The 19,214-nt window shown below is 39.6% G+C and overlaps 1 protein-coding gene across 4 annotated transcripts in view; it reads right to left on the minus strand.

Moving 5' to 3' along the window:
• LOC117400437 (oxysterol-binding protein-related protein 10-like) overlaps nt 1-19,214 on the minus strand; it is a 150,256-nt gene that overhangs the window by 59,009 nt on the left and 72,033 nt on the right. The gene's annotated exons all lie outside the window — the stretch shown is intronic.

The following is a 19,214-nucleotide window of genomic DNA, read 5'->3' on the forward strand; positions in this document are numbered from 1 at the left end:
ACATGTATATAAGGGGGGCAAATCCTTTGTGTGTGAGTGTGCGTTTGCACTATTTGATAACTTGTTAGTGAAGGCTAATGCCCAGCTTGCAAGTGTTTTGTTCTTTTGCTAAAATCTTTATTTTGGCTCTCGTGCCGTGTTTGTTTGTCTTTGTTGTTTATATAATAAACGTGCGCAAAAGGCGCTTCACTGCAGCTTTCCAAGCCTCTGAGTCTCCTTTCTGACACTATCCTGCTACAAGGACCATTTCAGTTTTTAAAACAATTTTCAAAGCACTTCTGCCAGTGAGTAGCATTACTGGAATTATACAGGTGTCACAATAGTCAAATAGAAGGACTCGCCATATAGTAGGAAAATATTGAAGGCGTTTTGGAAGAGCAGGCATTTTTTGTTTAAAGTTTTACCTTACTCTCCCACCACCTCTTGGAAATGTTTGTTTAATGTCACTTTCAGTGAATATAGATTGATTGGCTGATAGTAATTTACTGTAATGATTTATAATAGCATTTAAATATTTTGGCCCCAATTTTCCAGTGGGCCGGAAAGATGAGGTATTATTTATTAAATTTAGTAAGGCCCAAAAATGATCCTGAGATAATACAGAACTGGATGAAGCCTCTCTGATCCACTGCACCAGACTGCAAAACCTCACAGCGCCACTGCATATTTTCACTGCCGTTATTATTTATGCCTCTGGTGTTTACAGGCGACCAGACAGGTCAATGTTTTGCATTTCAAATGGCTGCTTTATGTTCCGTCAATCAGAGCATTCCATATGACATAATATGAAGATGGCATTCTGAGTTCTAAGTATGGAAAAAAGGGCACGCTTTTTTACTTTATCTTAATGATGAAGTGTTCACTTACAATCCGCCAGTCACATTTCAAATCAGCCGAGTCTTTTACCATTGATTTACTGTTACAAAAAATACAAATGAACAATGTCCTTCGTTCTAAGGTACGTCAACTGGGGTTTTTCCATATAGGAACATACTATATAAATATCAATATTGGGTCTCCTTGGATATACTTTAAGATAATAGGCCCCAGTTTCCACTGTTTTAATGATGAGACATGACATTTTCATTTTACTCTTAAATTATATTTATTTTCATATTGAATGCCCCTTAAACATTTATATTTAACTCAAATCAAGGGGCATTTCAACAGAAATGAATACATGGAAAGTGGAAAGCCCAGCCCACAGTATCTTACCTTCAGATACATATTTGTATTAGTTAGAAAGTAATATACCTGTGCCTTTCCAAACTGACAGGCTGGGTGTCCAGATCACTGCTTTGGTAGCATTGTCTTCAGGTTTTTGTATCCTTGAATGTACAGCAAACCGAGTGGAAGCTTGATGCCAATCAAACTTGCATGAATATAAATGCATTGCCTCAAAATATATGCGTCCCATAGTTGTGAAAACAATCTCATGGCTGGAGGTGTAAAGTAGCAGATAATGTACCACTGCTTGATTAATTGACACTTAACCAGGGCACTGATAATAAATCAAAGAAACAGAAGGCCGTCTGCCCAATTTCTGTAATATACGGATAATTGGCCTTAAGAGCCTCCTTTTAAAAGCTGAAGGAGTCACAAGCATCGTTGCCTCTTGCAGCATAAGGAAATCCACAATGAAATATATTCTGCTACACTGAACAGGGAAAGTAATGAGTATGAACAGACCTGAATACATACTGCCGACTCCAGTTAGTGCAGATGGGTACAACCATGGAAGCAGAAACCCAGCAGCAAGAGTTTAGAGGAAAACAGAAATATCCAATCAAAATCAATTTTACACATAATCCAAAAGAATTCTGCTAAAAACCTGACTTGCAATGTTCATACCTTTTATTACTCATCTCAACTTTAAAATTCCTTTTTATTTGTTGTTTGCCTTACTGGTTTATGATTTAATTATTTTGTAATAATCTCTCTCTACCTGGCTTTGAGCTTGCCTGAGTTCTGGCACTAAATAGCCTTTCTACCAGCCCAACCACTCAAATGCCTGCAAACACCATAACAGTTAGGGGAATGTAAAAATGCAAACCGCTAAAGTATATGTATGAATATATAGAGAATACATATAGAGAGATGTTTTCTAATATACAACACCCACTCTGTTTAATCATTCCAACCCGGGTTTAAAATATATTTCCCTCATTAGGTTAGATTTGCTTCAAGTATAGATGTGTTTTAACAAAATATTGGACAAAGACTGTATGGGTTTATCACTGAGCCTTTGAATAAAACCACTAAGCATACAGTGGCCAGTTCAGTTATTTCCATTTAAATTCAGGCCATAATGGACATGCTAATAGTCTCATATTAACTGTACCATGCTTGGACTAAGCCTGACCTCTCTCTGTTTCTAAAAATTCCCCCTGCACAAGCAGGTTTCAGACCCTATTTACCTGCCAAGGCTAGTTTTTTAATTAATATGAAACTCTACTGAAAGCGCTTTTTCAAATTCTCCGCATGAAGTCATTTTTTGCCAGATTCAAGAGAGCCTCGAACCGGTATCTTTTCGGTTAAGCAAAAAGCTTACATCCCAATTTTTATAACTAAGCTCTCATTATTTTCTTAATATAATGAGGTACATACTCCTGTCTTTCTTAAAGCACCTTCCATTGGTTATCATTCACAGTTGATACATAGCAAATACAAATCCCACTTTTAACACTAGAACCGCCGAGATTTCGGACTACTACCGACGCACCCACAAAATGTGCGGCTCCATTTTAAAACGGCGTCGATATGAAAATGAAAAACAAACAATCGGATACAATTTAATATTTTTATTTATGAACATCATACATAACATTTTCAGAGCAGAAACTCCATATTTACATTGAAATTTTTCTTATTTTCTTCAAAAAGAGCACATATACATAAACATGAAAAACTGCAATTAAATAAACTTTACGCAATAAACTTCTGTGTAAACAGGTGTAGAAAGGGGTATGCACATATCAAATTATAAAACATAAATAACTAGTTATGAAAATAGCATAAAACAAAAATATATCATAACTTATGCAACATGAAAGCTGTGTGGTCCAGTGGTTAAAGACAAAGACTTGTAACCAGGAGGTCCCCGGTTCAAATCCCACCTCAGCCACTGACTCATTGTGTGACCCTGAGCAAGTCACTTAACCTCCTTGTGCTCCGTCTTTCGGGTGAGATGTAATTGTAAGTGACTCTGCAGTTGATGCGTAGTTCACACACCCTAGTCTCTGTAAGTCGCCTTGGATAAAGGCGTCTGCTAAATAAACAAATAATAATAATAAAAAGTGCTTTGAGTGAAACAGAGTTCTGTCTGTCTGTTCCGAGTTCTACTACAGCTTTCTAAGTACAATCTACGCAGAAAACACACTTTTCAACTGTACCAGTGCATTTGCACAGACTGCCTTTTCACAATGGGCGGAGACATCAAAAGACATCAAAAGTTCTGTTTTCATTGCAACCTGGCATTGTCTTTTATTCCATGTGTCAGTGGGCGCAGCGCTGGCTGAAAGTTGAGGGGCATTTGCCAGCCGGCTTTCATGTCTCTTATCAAAATGTTTCTGCCGTAGCTCCAGAGCTAGCCGCAAAATGAAGTCCCTTCAAGTGCACTCCTTGTAAAAAAACCAAAGCATTGATGGCTGCCAGGTTCAAAACATTATAAAAAACAGCCGCAGGCCACCTGCGAGTACCACCTTTGACAGAATACAGCCGTGCCATTTGATCCAGTATATCCACACTGTACTTCGTTTCATTGTAAAATGCAACTGTCTCTGGCTTTCGTTTAGCATCAGTCCCGATGGTCACTGATTTGTGCAGACACTCAGGGTGGCAAAGTCGTTCTGCCTGAGGAGTATAGTGGAGTGCAGGGGGGCTCGCACGGCTTGAGCTGTGAACTCTCATCTTGCCTTGTTCACAGTCCCTACCAAGGTTTTTTTTTTCTTCAACTCCCTGGCCAAATGGGGAGACATTTCGTCCTTTGCCCAAGTATGGCTCCATCAGCCTCAGAACAACACTGTCTCCCAGTCTCTCACCAGCAGGGTGCGTTTCGTCCTTTCCCAGGTAGGGGAAACCATTTACAAGGTATTTGGAATCCACGTCAGCTGCAAGCCAGAATCTGATGCCAAACTTATCTGGTTTGTTGGCCATGTACTGTGTCCAGCGACAGCGTGCCTTTGTGGGAAACAGCTGCTCATCCACGGTGATGTTAGGTTCAGGCTTATAGCAGGTAATGCTGTTTGTGATGAAGCTGTCCCTGGCAAATTTGTTTGTAATAAGTCGGGCTGCTCTTGTTGTTCTCAAATCAAAATGTATGAATATCAGGATTTACCGAAAGCGATTCTGTGACATTGTTTCCTTGAAGAAGGGAAGACCCCACTCTTGTGACCAGTAGCTCTCCACATAAATGGTTTTGCCCGCATATGCGCCATGCACATACAGGATTGCAATGAAAGCTTGTAATTCCTCCAAAGACAGTTCCCAGGGGTTAACATTCAGTACCCACTGTGCCTCTGCCACGGTAGTGCTGAATATGAAGCTGCAGTTGCATAGAGATCAAAAACAGAAATGCACTGAGTGGGGTATCTATGTTTTGTTTTGTGTGCAGCGTTGGGCCTGAAGCTTCAGACAAAACATTTTCTGATGTGCGTTTTCTTAAAGCCTCATCACCGGGATTTATAATTTTCCAAACTGTCCTGTCTTTGCCTGTCTCCTGAATTACGCTTGGAGAAGCTGATGCAGCAGGTGTAGTTGTCCTTGGTGCTGGTGGTGCTGAAGCAGCAGATGCAGGAGGAGCCGCAGGGACAGCAGCTGTTTCTCCAGTACTGGATCTGGATCTGGATCTGCCACGGCCACGACCTCTCCCTCTATCCCTAGTCGGCACTTGTTGTGTTTGACCTGCAGGTAAATCCGGCTCGGTGTCCTCACTTTCACTGTTGGAACTGCTGGTTTCGACAGACCAGGATGTGTCACTGTCGTTATCACTCGCCCCGCCATCAGAATCTCCTTCAGCCAAATCATGTAAAAGTTCAAGCACTTCTTCCGTATTCATCTCGTCCTCGTACTCTTCTTTGAACCATCTTCTCAGTCAGTACACAGATAATAATGAATTGGAGTGCCCACAGCAGAGTCTAATAAATGCTAACACCAGCCAGCCTGTCACCAGCCCTAAACCTAATACAAAATAATTAGCATATAGGTGACTGATCAAGGTGTTTGCAACATTCTCGAGATTGAATTACAAAGGACACTACAAACTTACTGAGCTGATTCAGAGGACAGGCAGACGAGAATAAAGTAGCGCAGCTATATCACACTGTACTGTGATTCAATGTGTATATTTTGTGACAATTGCTAATAAAATAAATAATAATAATATATGATGTGTAGAATTATTATTATTTTATTTCTTAGCAGATGCCCTTATCCAGGGTGACTTACAATTGTTACAAGATATCACATTATTTTTTTTTACATACAATTACATTATTTTTTTACACATTATTTTTACATATAATTACCCATTTATACAGCTGGGTTTTTACTGGAGCAATCTAGGTAAAGTACCTTGCTCAAGGGTACAGCAGCAGTGTCCCCCACCTGGGATTGAACCCACGACCCTCCGGTCAGGAGTCCAGAGCCCTAACCACTACTCCAGCACTCGACGGTATATAATATATTCTTTCACAATGACTTTGATTTTATTACAAAGCCCAGACTAAATTGTCGGCTATATTGTATTGATTTCAATATGCCGCATAAACTACGGGTCTGGCGGTTGAAGAAGCAAGTGCTTATAACATTCATTTTTACGATTCTGCAGCTGAAACACTGTATGGGTATTTAATTCAAATATTTAGTAACACTTAAGAACGGACATGCACGAGATATTCACATACGCGGAGATATTTAAATTTGAATTGCAAAAGCCGTTCAAAAAGCGGCTATGGCGGTGCTAGTGTTAAGAGCCAACAACGAATTCTGCTTTGAGGTGCCAAAGACTAAGCCTTATATTTTGAAGGTCTAATGCCCTTCCAGAATTATATTGTGTGTCTGAGACAAACTTTTAATTCTTTTACTTTTACGCTCTACAGTTTCCCTGTAAATAAATACCTCTGTATACTACTGCAGTAAAACTTAAATAAATGCAACACTGTGGCTTTTTAGTTTTAAATGTAATTCTGTCCAACAGTTGCTTTTTCTTTTGTAATACAAAAGCCTCCTTATTTTTGGCTCACAAAAATCATCCCAATTAAAGTCGCTACCATCCTGATAAGAACCGATACTGTAGACAACTTTCCTAATTTAAATGAAATGCTCGCTTCGGCTGCCAAGTTTTCATTAATTTCTATAATATAATATAGAGAATGGACATTACACCATAATACACTCTTATTCTGGCACCAAAAGGTATTTCATTAGTTAATTCTGCTCATTATAGAAAGACCTTGGATTCAAAACTGCTTATTACCAACGAATCCCGCTTCAACTGCCAAAACCTATTTTTTCATGCCCAGCACAACCTTGCTATGGGCAGGTAAAGAAGAGGTCACAAATTAGTTATTTTCCTTCAGTAGGTCCACTGTGTACTAAAGGTTATCAAATACAATTTACACTTTATTATCTTATATTCAAACATAACACTTCCTCTGTTGTAATAAAACATTTACACTTCTATTCTGTTTGAATTATTCTGGAATACCTCTGCTTAGCTTAAAGACTACTTTCAGATCAAGCTTACTTCTTTTCTGAATAAGGAACTTAACTGTGAATCCATTAAACTATAGGCTTGTTAATATTGAGAAATATAGCAGCATTATTAAGACTTCTGTAGTTATTACTATTTTTGATTAGACTAAAGCCCCAAACAGGCAAAAACACTTGTTAGTTCAAATATTCTGTTCCTTATTATATCAAAATACTTTTTAAAACCCCTGTGCTTAGTTGTAATAAAATCAAATAGGTATAAACATTGTTCTGTCTAGAAAGGGTTGCTTTTTCTTTTTGTTAATTTGTAATACCTAGCCTCTGTGTTTAGTTCCCCAAAAATTATGACTTCATTTCCAAGCTAATTAAACCAGATTCCTGCTTCTAACACAGGCTTCTGCGAGCAGTAGTGCTTATTAATTTAACAATGACACTTGTTCAGTTTTCTTAGTTCAAATCCTTGTAACCAGTTCATAATTTGCTGCAATATTATTTATACTGGTTTTATATTCTTTAAAACACAGTAAATTTATTACAGTATTCTGACAGTGTCAATTAGTTTATGAACTTCTCTTATTTTTAACTGTAATATGTTCTTTCAACAATATTTATTTTATTTGTATAACAGTTTAACCCTTTGCGGTCCTATGTCGGACCTGGTCCGACATTGCAATTATTCCTATCCGGTCCAATGTCGGACCCTGCCAATGTCGGACCCATCCAGGAGGAGCTAGCAGACAGACAGGTCGAGATACGGGAGAGGATGGTGGAGTCAGAGGTGGAGAAGGAGAGGAAAATCTGAGCGTCATCAGCATAGAAATGGTATGAGAAACCATAGGATGCGATGAGGGGGCCCAGGGAGCGGGTGTAGAGAGAGAACAGGAGAGGACCCAAGACTGACCCTTGGGGGACTCCTGTTGAGAGAGGGCGAGGTGTGGAGGTTGCTCCACGCCAGGTTACCTGGTAAGTGCAGTTGGAGAGGTAGGAGGAGAAGCAGGCCAGAGTACTGCCAGAGATTCCCAGGTCAGCAAGAGAGTATAGTAGAATACAGTGATCGACAGTGTCAAAGGCAGCAGAGAGGTCGAGGAGAATTAGAACAGAGGAGAGAGAGGCAGCTCGGGCAGAGTTAGTGACAGACAGGAGGGCGGTTTCAGTGGAGTGAGCAGAGCGGAAGCCAGATTGGAGAGGATCGAGCACAGACTGGTTGGACAGAAAAGCACAGAGCTGGTGGTGTACAGCCTGCTCAAGGGTTTTGGAGAGGAAGGGTAGGAGGGAGACAAGACAGTAGCTCTGGAGGGAGGTGGGGTCGAGGTTTTTTGAGGTGGGGAGTGATAGAGGCTTGTTTGAAGGTAGAGGGAAAGAGACCAGAAAGGAGAGAGGTGTTGAGAAGGGAGGAGATGAAGAGAATTAGCAGCAGCTTGAAAGAGGTGAGTGGGGAGGGGGTCCAGGGCACACGGATACAAACTTTCATACAAACTAACATCCTTATCCATTTACTAAAGTTATTATATTAAGTTTCTTATTTTAAAATCTCAGTTTTCTTATTTATTTTTTCGTTTTTTCTTACTATAGTAGAAACACAAACCTATTTTAGTTCAATTATTTCTGGCATATTAACTGTGCTCAATAGAGTTTGCTATTCTGTTCTCACTGGATCAGAATGTTTTAGGTTCTGAATCTAATTAAAAAAAGATGCTTTTGCCTGATAAGGGAGGTTTAGAACTTTCATCAGGTCAGCCTGACCTTGCACATTCACTAATAATATTTGTTCTACTGTTATACTAGAATAAACAGGAATATGGAATCCTACAATATTCTCATAGACAAAGACAAATACATTATAACATGTTTTTTGAATAGTGTGTTTTAACAATTTGTTTAATATTTCTGCTGACTTTATATTCTTTAAAATACATTACAGTCATTACAATATTTCTTGCAGTTTCACAAATGTTCAATTTGTATCCGAAAGATAAGCCTGCTCTCAGCGCCTTTTCTTGTACCCTTCTCCTGCTCTGTGCCTCTGTACCACTTTATCCCTGACTTGTTTCAAAAGCTCCTCGGTCTTCATGGTTGCTTTGTTGGATCACTGTGTGAGTTGAAGCTTGAAAGTCTTTCTATACCTGAGGGAAATTATCTACAAGTTAAACCACTTTGAGTACACACAGGCTGCAACCATTTCACAAATTCTGTGACCTTTCAAACAAATCATTTGCACCTGAGCTGATTTAGGGCTGCAGTAGCAAAGGGGTTGAATACTTATGCAACTGAGATTAATCTGTTTTTCTCTGTAAATCTTACTTATTTATATTCTATATTCATTTTTTAACTTTGTAGATTCTACATGTAAAGTCTAATTTGAAAGCGTTGTGGAGTACGCTCAGGTGCCAACAAAATTTGAAAACTTTGCAGGGGGGTGAATACTTCTGCAAACCACTGTATATGCACACATTATAAATATATATATATATATATATATATATATATACACACACACACGCACATATACATACAGTAGTCTCTGCGTATAGGAACACTTCCTAAGAGAACACTTTGCCTAAACACCCTTGTGGTGAAAATAGAAAATTGAGTGATGCAAGCTATTTCACTCAATGTTTTTCCTTCTTTATGCAAGTCAAGGTGGTTATAATAGTAGAAAACACTAGTGGAGGCGTTGAGTAAATTGTTGATGCTCATGATGCTTCAGAGTAGAAAAATGCAACATGTCTGAGACTTTTGCACAGCAGTGTATATATATATTTTTAAAAACAAAATTAAAAAATGAACAATTCTTTCCCCATGTGTATCAAATCCAATGTAGGCCCCCTTGTGCAGTTTTTATCACATAATTCCAAACAACATACTGAAGATTGAAGTTATTAAAGATGCAAGTAATCCCTGTGGTAGTTAAATTAAAGATGAAACCACTTCTATAGAAAATATTTTATTTTTGTAGGCAAGATTCTAGGCCATTGTAGTTTAGGGTATGTCATAACAAATAGGTAGTTTGAACAGCGATGGCTTCTGGTCCTAAACGCTTACTGTAGTTTTGTCTCCCATTTTTGCTTTTGTTTTAAATATGTTTAAATCAGACTACTGTATAGCCCACAAATTTATATCCTGTTTTACAGAGTACAGCCTTTATTGCGGCACATTTTCTTGCCTTTTGACTCTTTCATAAACAGTTAATGTAAATAAAATTGATGGTGGATCTTCTTAAATCTTCTCATTATTTTACTTCCACTAATTCACCTCAGCTTGTGTAAGGTACTTTAGTTTAAAATTACCTTCTGGGAACTGCTAATGTACCATTTCTGATAAATTACTTAATATCTAATCTGGCACTTGCTTCAGAAGTTCTAGCTGAAGTTCTTCGCTTTATTCACTGCACTATGGGGTCTGATAACACATATAATGTGAATATAATGGAACGTTAGGTTATTACCATGATTTGCCTGAAATAGAAATGTAACCATTACCGAATGGGTATTTACCTCTTAAAAAGACCTGAATAATAAGTATTGTATACCAAAGCTGCTCTTTGAGCCTGTGATGGAGTCGTGACCCCGCCCCCGAGGGATAAAAAGAACTGCGCTCACAGATCTCAGCGTAATTTTTCTTTCAAGCCTGCTGCAATATGGACGCAGCGATCTTGAAGGTTAATGGTTACATTTCTATTTCAGGGAACCAGGGTTATGATAATAAGTTACACCTAACGTTACTTTTCAAATACAAAATGTAACCATTACCGAATGGGTCAGTATACCAAAGCCGCCACAAGGGCAAGATTGCAGAACGACTGGAATGCTACAAGGCTAAGCCGAGAGGCTGCCCTTTGCATTACCATTTGGAACCCCAGTAACAAGTAGCTAGGGTGAAAAAATTGAGGGAGAATTTCATCTCCATGTCTGTGTTGTAAGGGTCAACTGGGAAGCCGCCCTTAATACACTAGTTCCAAAACCAGGGTTTTGAGGATCCACAACATTCAGTCTATAGAACCTAGTCAAGGTATGGGGAATAGCCCACACCACCGCTCTGGAATAAAGCCCACGAAGTTGCAAGGCCCTTGGTGGAATAGGCAATGAGCTTTTCTGGAGGGGGCAAGTCGGCCAGTTCATAAGTAATCGTGACCGTGTCTGCTATCCACTTGGACAGCCACTGCTTAGTCAAGGCTTGACCAAGGGACTTCGCCCTATAGCAGACAAAAAATAGTTCAGACTGCCTCCAACTTTTCGTCCTGTCAACATAATACGTCAGGGCCCGAACTGGAAACTGGAAAGCCTCAAATTCCACACTGGTTTACATGGAACACCGAGATAGTCTTCGGCAAGAAGGCAGGATTGGTGCAGAGCATGAACTTTGTCCTGGCCTCTAAGAATTAAGCAGGCTTTCGCAATAGAGAATGCTTGCATCTCACTCACTTGCTTTGTGGAGGTGATAGCAAGCAAGAAAGCTGCTTTAAATTATACAAATTTCAGCTCAGCTGAATGCAGGGGCTCAGATGAAGGCTTCATGAGTGCATTTTGCACCACATTAACCTTCAGTGAGGGACAATGTTCTTTTATAGGCGACCGAAGCCGCTGAGCCCCTTTCAAAAGACCTTTAATGTGGAGGGGGATTTCCCCTCGTCAAATAGGTCCTGCAAAACTGCAGTATTACTGCCATGGGACAAGTCGTGGGGTCGAACCCACGAGGCAGACACCTTGTCTTGAAAACATCCCACTTGTACCCGTACTGGGAACGCATGGATGCTGCCCTGGCATTCTGCAGGGTGTCAATAACCTTGTTGGAAAGTCCTAGACGGCTAAAAATGTATCTGCGGTGTCCAACAGCGGAAGCAGTAGGCTCCTCATCACAGATGGATTGCCTTGTTTCCCCTGCTGTAGGCCAAGGCATTTGCAAAGTTGCTGTGGCCCTCCTGAGTAGTGGAATGAGCTCTGCTGACAGGGAGAGCTTTACCACTGCGGACGTGCTGTCTGACTCCACATCCTCAGACGGAACATCAGCTCCTGATCACCCACCTCCTCAGAGGCGATGGACAGTATGTCCTCCTGCAGCAACTGCATGAGGATTGTTCCCCAACGGGAAACAGCTTCATCATCCAGGTGTGTCGTCTGGTCTCCCTTGGCGCAGATCCATGGGGTGAGGATGCAGCAACCTCTCTATGAGAGGGTGATGGAGAACAACGTTGTGCAGGAATCAGAGACGCAGAGCACTCTTTAGAGCTGCGGGACAACCTCAAGACCCGAGCGGAACTGGTGACATCGACACCGGGTCAGTAGAGGGTTGGTACCGGGATGGTACCGTGTCTGTACCGGTTTGGTGTATTTAACACCGGATCGGTACTGGTTCAGAACCAGTTCAGTACCAGTTCAGAACCTGATTGGCACCAGGTCGGTTTGGTACCAGATCGATGGCTTTGGCACCATTCAGAACCGGATCGGTACAGGTTCGGTGACTTTAGAGGCAGGTCGGTACCGGGTTGGTTTGGTGACTTTAGCACAGGGTCGGTACCGGGTCGATTCGGTGACTTTAGCACCGAGTCGGTACAGGGACGGTCCCAGGTCGGTTCGGTGACTTTACCATCGGGTCAGAACTGGGATAGCGCTGGGTCAGTACTGGTTTGTTGGCTTTAGCACCGGGTCGGTACTGGTACCGGTGTGGTAACTTCGGTTCCGGTACGGTACCGGGTAGGAAGCGGAAGCGGGTCGGTGACCTCGGTAACGGTGGTACGGGTCAAGCTGGTTGCAGTTACCGCAGGTGGCAATGCACTGTAAAAGCCAATGGCAAAACCACTCAGTCAGTACCAACATGAGACTGAGAGAAGCCTGTTTGTCAGAATAAACTAACCGCCTTCGCAATGGTGATGCTAATAGCTGTTCAACAAAGCGGCAATCGAGATACTGTGGGTGTAATACAACCAACAAAAAAGCCGAAGCTACTATCTCGGTCCAGCAACTGCTATTACTGTACGCATGTCAAGCACCATGTTACAGACAGGCCTGCACGTAATATCTGTAAAGCAGAAATAAACAATGAGAATTATTTTTTTCTCTGTTTCAAAAAACAGTAGTTTAAACAATTACAATTATATTAAATATATATAACCGTCTCGTATTGGCAAAAGCAACAAAAACGGGACAAAGAAAAAGCACCAGCGGGAGCTATGCAGCCTGGGGGTAGAGCACAAAGTCAGCCGACCTATGATGCTGGGTCCCTGGGAAGGAGCGACTCAAGCCACTGGCTTCACGCGGGGCACAAGGCCGCAGCAGGACGTAAACAGCAAAAGGCAGTAGTGCACACAAACATGCAAAAATAGAAAAAATATTTTAACTATTCGCTTAATATCACATAAAAAATGTGTAAAAACACATAAAATACTCAATATATACAGATATAAAATGGTGACTTGTCGTACTTGAAAGGAAATGATTACTCAGATAAGGGTGTTTGACAGTTCACTCCATGAACCAGTTCCCGTAGAACAATCAAGAACTGGAACAACCTAATCCTGAGTCATTCGTGCGTCAGCACTTTAAAACAAACAGGAAATCTGCAGTCATCTGCATGCGTCAGAACTTGTTAGGATACATTTAAAAAAGTCTATATGCAATACCTCAAAGCTTTCGTCTTACAACACATTTTTTTTTACTTTTTTTTGTTTTTGTCTTTTAAATTGTTTCAACCAATGAATGTGTTTGGAACGGTTTGAGTCATCAAGGAACCTCCTGAACAAAAGAGAATCTGAACATGATCAGCAGTATTCTGTGAGAGCGAATGTATTTCCAGTAAATAACTACCCCATGTTCCTTAAACACTTTAGTTTTAAAAGATTGAAAATTCAGAAGACTTGATGTCTTAGTCATAGTGAATGATGTTCCCAGGTTAAAACATTTGCAAATAAGCAGCAACAGGGAGGTACAGTACATAAGACATGTCTTTGACCTACTTATTTATCACACATTAATCACAAACCATACGTGAATAATACTGAACAAATTCCAACACCCACTTTGATTTCTTAAGGGAGATACAGCACTTTAAAACTGGATGATGAAAAGATCATTTCTAAGTCAGCAATGCAAAATCACATTGATCATCATTATCTATAGCTCACAATTCTGACTGGATGTTCTTGTGGGACAAGAATGCCCCATCAACTACATGACTGAAGCAGCGTTGTAACCAGAGCTGACATTCTACCGAGGTCACACTTAGGTTTCAAGCTCTAGCTGGCAGTATTTATATGACTGCTTGGTATTTACTATTCAACCTCCAAATCTATGTTACACGGTGTCTTTTGTACTTTACCAGAATTTTTACATGAGCATCAGCATTGATGATGCAAACAGACAACCGAGGACACGACCTCAGTGTCCTCATAGCTAGTGACGGCCATGGACTGAAGCTACTGTATGGTATAACATTTCACTATTGTAAATGAGGTCAAGTTCAGGACTAGCAACACCATCTACTGCAGACAATGAAGAATCAGAATTACAACTCACAAAAAAGCAGGTTCCACTTTCATTTGATTTGAAGTTAATTATCTTAAACAAATAATGCTATGCTGCCAGGTAGCGCTATGCATAACAGGTAAAACCTAATTAACAATTAAAGGGAAAATATTTGAGCCACTCTAAAATATATATTGTTGGAACAAAGTTCTAATTTTTTTTTTTTTTTTTTAATAACTCTATTATCAGAAGGGCCATGAATATAAAGAACTGCAAAAGTTCATGCATGATAACGTAAAAAAAACAAAACAGTGCTTGCTATTGAGCATTTCCTTTTATTATGTACAGCTTTCACTGGCTCTCCTTGTCATTGTTAAAGTTTCATGGTAATTGTTTTTGTAGGTTATCAAAAACAATTACCATGTGTAAAAGCCTGCACCATACAGTTCTGCAGATGTTCTGCATATGAAGTCTGTTCTTTTAGTAATGTTGATCAATTACAATCTAAGATAAGTCATGTTATACGACCTTGAAATGTTCTTCAGAAATTGTCAAAAAAAAGGTAATTTCAAGTTTATCCTTCTTTGAACGGTTTATGAAAAAAACTAAACTTTTTAAAACCTTGAGGAGTGAAATGCTACAAGAGATTTTTTTCATCTGGACTTAAACCATTGATTTGTAAGTGTGTGTGTGTGTGTGTGTGTGTGTGTGTGTGTGTGTGTGGGTGTGTGTGTGTGTGTGTGTGCGTGCATGACTTGAAAGTTTTGCTGCTACAAATCATTTTTTATAACAACATCAACTGAAAAGATAAGAAAGCACACTGAGATGTGACTTATCATACTGCTGTGCGGTGCTGAACTACACATCTCTTTCAATCTGGATTTATCTTGTTGGTTTGCAGTTCAAGGAAAGCCGTGAAGACGCCTTCGGAAATCACAAACAGGCTCTGTGTTTCCTCTATTTTGAGAACTGCTGCCAAGATCTGAGAAATACTGTATAAAACAAACATTTCTATAGAAAACCAATACTTAAGCAATACAATTCTGGTGAGCAAGCATTACCATAAAGTAGCTGACCATGGTGAATATTGAGGTACATTTGGGGAGTAGGTAAATGTATGGGTGTAGGAGAAAGAAACTGAAATGTTATGGAAAAAATGTGTAAATATTACTATAATATCTATTGTGGTACATGTTAACATACTGTAACTCAATACAACCAGTGAGTTCCTGGTAAGAGACCTATCAAAACAGCCTGTTTTCTATTAAGTGAGATCTGGATACACCGAAAACAGCACTAAGGGTTTTTCTATGAAGCAAGTTAAGTGATAGCAATTGTCTTGAACAGAAAACAGCAAATCGGAATGAACAGCATATATTAGCAGCAAACATATTGCAAATATTTTTTAAACCTGTCCCCGGGACTAGGAGTTAAGTCCCCCACTGCACTGCCAATACGTGTGCAATAGTTTGAATCTTGTTGCTAACATTGCTGAGACATTTTCCTCCTATATTCTCTACTTTCAACCCCGTTGTTCATTAAGATAAATTAAAAATGAATAATTCATTGGCAATTTACTTTATTAAGATTTGCATTACTCCACTTCAGCTTTTGACGGATGAGAACTGCTGGGAGGCACGTGGTATAACTTTTGACATGACTCAGTCACATTAAGTTTCTTTATTAACGAACGCCTGATATTTGTGTTTCCTTGTGTTTATACAATATATCATTCTTCCTGCTGTCATTGTCACTGTTGTTCTGGTTAAATAAATACAATGTAATTGAACTGAACAAACTATCTGGTACAAACTAGTGAATGCATTATAACAGAATCAATTGATGTGGTTTCAACTACAGTAATTAACTAGAAAGTTCAGCTCCAGTCTAAATAATACTTTAGTGAATAAAATTAGTTTGTGTTCCCTTCACTGTATATTAAAGTACTTGAGCTTAAATGCAGGTGCACTGGGGTCAGAGGTTCTACCACCTGGTGCCTGTGATGTTTTTTAATTATATCCTTGAAGGATTTTCTGGGTTGCTTATAATATTCAACTATACACTCCTGACCCATTAGCAAGCAGATAGAAAACAACTCAAGGTCAGCGTTTTATTTTTGGTTTTTTTTACAATAAAAACCATTAATAGGTTTCAAAAGCATTGTCCTTGTCACATTTGTGACATTCGATCCTTAAATAATTGTAGGTGCTGCATATAGTTTTTTCCCCTTTCTTTCTTTGAAATTAAAGAAGGGACATGCCGGGGCATCTGGGGTCATGGGGCCTTTTTTTCAGTTGGCAATGCCATTCTCAATTTTAACGGATTAAAAAGCAATATATCATTGTGATTCTTTGATTGCTTTTTAATGATCTAATTAATTTCTTATTGCAGAGGACAGGCGTTTAGATGTTCCAGATTAGTAACGGATTTGTACTGGCTGGAGTGTTACAGAACACCCTGCACGTTCAGATGTTCCAGATTAGTATCGGATTTGTACTGGCTGGAGTGTTACAGAACACCCTGCATGTTCAGATGTTCCAGATTAGTATCAGATTTGTACTGGCTGGAGTGTTACAGAACACCCTGCATGTTCAGATGTTCCAGATTAGTATCGGATTTGTACTGGCTGGAGTGTTACAGAACACCCAGGAGGGTTTACAAGACATGCACTATTTTACCATTGCTGTATCCGGTGCTGTCCACATCACAGCAGTTTAAAAAATAGATATTCAGATTGTTTTGATTGCCGGTCAAAGCTGATACTTTTATTTCGCTTTCAGCATGTAAAAAACTGTTTGTTAGAGGCTGACACTTGTCCATGGCTTTAAAACCAAAGTTAACTGCTACACAAGGAGCACAGCCCAGGCCTGCTTTCTCCCTTGACAGAACACCCAAAACTGGCCTCTGCTCGCAATTCATTGAACTTTTCAAAAAACAAATGAAGCGAACCTCTAGAAATAATGACTGCATCTATAATGTGTGCACCGATATTGATACACTCACAATAATTAATTCGGAATACGCTGGTGATTTAATGGCTTTGGCAACTTACTTATGCCCCTGAAAAGAAAGCAAAGTAAATAGCTTCCAACAGGGATAATATTAGGACTTTGAGCAATTCCAGCTTTTTAGCATGAGCCTAATGAGAATCACCCCTTACAAGGCTCAAGATTTTAGCATTAAAATATAACAAACGAGCAGATGAAGTTGAAATATCACAGCATCCCATGACCCGGAAAAATTACAGTGAGGACATTATTGTAAACTTGCTTGGCATGGTTTCTAATTTTGACTACTAGATTATGTATACATATCAATAGAAAAAATCACTAAAGGTTTGGAAGCTGTGCTACATGGCACTAGAAAAAAAAAACTAATCAAAATAATAAGATACTGAAATGAGCTCTTATTATTGTACACTGATTAGTCCCTCCAGAAAATGTAATTCAGTGATTGTGGAAAAAACACGGAATTAGCCACTACTTGCAGAATTTTCAATGCACAGCAAACAAACTGAAAAGTTGTGAATTTTTCTTCAGGCGTTCCAACTACTGCTATTAGGCGGTACTAGAGTAGCGCATAAACACTATCTGTGGAGCAGTGAGAAGTGTGGCGGGATTCAGTGCGAGCGTCAACATGAAGCAACTTATTATATATGCCATACAATAAGGATGGGACCACAGTAAGGGCGGATATGTAAAAAGGCAGATGAATGAATTCTGTTTTAAATACCATTATACACAGCTGTAACAATTACTATATTCACACAATTATTGTTTTGAGATTCAGATTTTATTAGGGAGCGCCCCTAAATCCCTTGTTTAGAAAGATACAGGGTATTAATGCTTGTGACAGGGTAGCAGTCTGCTGGGTGGGTGCGTGCATTTGCTGCTGAGTGACAGGCAGGAGATTGAGACGGAGATTGAAGTTGATATGCCCCGCAGGCAAACAGGATTTATTTACATATCAATACACTGAACAGCTCACGTGACACTACCAGCAATGGCAGCGCACAGATCACATACAACACAGTGTACGAAAACTCTGGTAGGATCTGCAATATCTGAACTAATTTTCTCTGTTCAATAATAAACTAACGCTGCTGAAGAGGCTGATCATGGCGGATAAACGGTTTGGGCAGATATGTGACGGGCGGATACACGACGGATTACTGTATTATAAAATGGCGTGGTTAAATTAAACACCATGATTGGCTGAACAAGATCACATGACCATGCAGAAAGAATTGTCTTATGCACATGGCTAGGGGAACATCACCTCTGAAGATCAATCCATTTTCTTGAATTTATTTTATTTAAAACCTCAAAATCTTGATCTCTGGCCACAATGACAGTTCCTGTAAAGCCCCAGGTTGGAGTACTAAATTCTGGCAGACTGCAGGATTTGAAATTGGGGTGGAGATCGGTTGCATAGGACCTTAACAACAAAGGAACAGCGTATGACAAAAAAAACACAAGGTTCATATTTTCAAGAATATGATATAAAAAGTTAACTAAATTATGGCAACTGCAGACATCTGTGTGTATTATAAGTAGTCTTGCTACTTTTCGATATTAATCGGTAAAGCTCGTTAAACGTCGAATTCCCCAAAAATATGAGTTCGACTGAAATAAATTTATATACGATAAACGTCGGTAAAACCACTCGCTATTTTTTATTTTCTTACCAAAAATAATAATTTAGAAATCATCTCTAGTTTGTGTAGTTTTTATACTTGCTGTCTGTCCCGTCTCCATTCCGCTCTGAATGCCTGGGGGTTGCTGTAAGTCATCTCAGTGGTCCGTTAGTACTGTAGTTTTACCCTGTTCTGACAGATCTCGTTGACTGAAGCAGTGTTAGAATATTCTCATTTGCCAGCTACAGCGCCTGTCATTCAAAGCGCCTACTTTGAAATTAGCAGGTTAATGTATGTAAACTTTTGCTTAGGTATACGGTGACAGTTACTAGTTTGATTTGAAAATTGGGCACAAGAGAAAAACAGTTAATGAATATTGTGCACAATACCCTGAACGATGGCTGAAGTCT

The sequence above is a fragment of the Acipenser ruthenus genome, chromosome 4, assembly GCF_902713425.1.
Source record: "Acipenser ruthenus chromosome 4, fAciRut3.2 maternal haplotype, whole genome shotgun sequence".
Lineage (NCBI taxonomy): Eukaryota > Metazoa > Chordata > Actinopteri > Acipenseriformes > Acipenseridae > Acipenser > Acipenser ruthenus.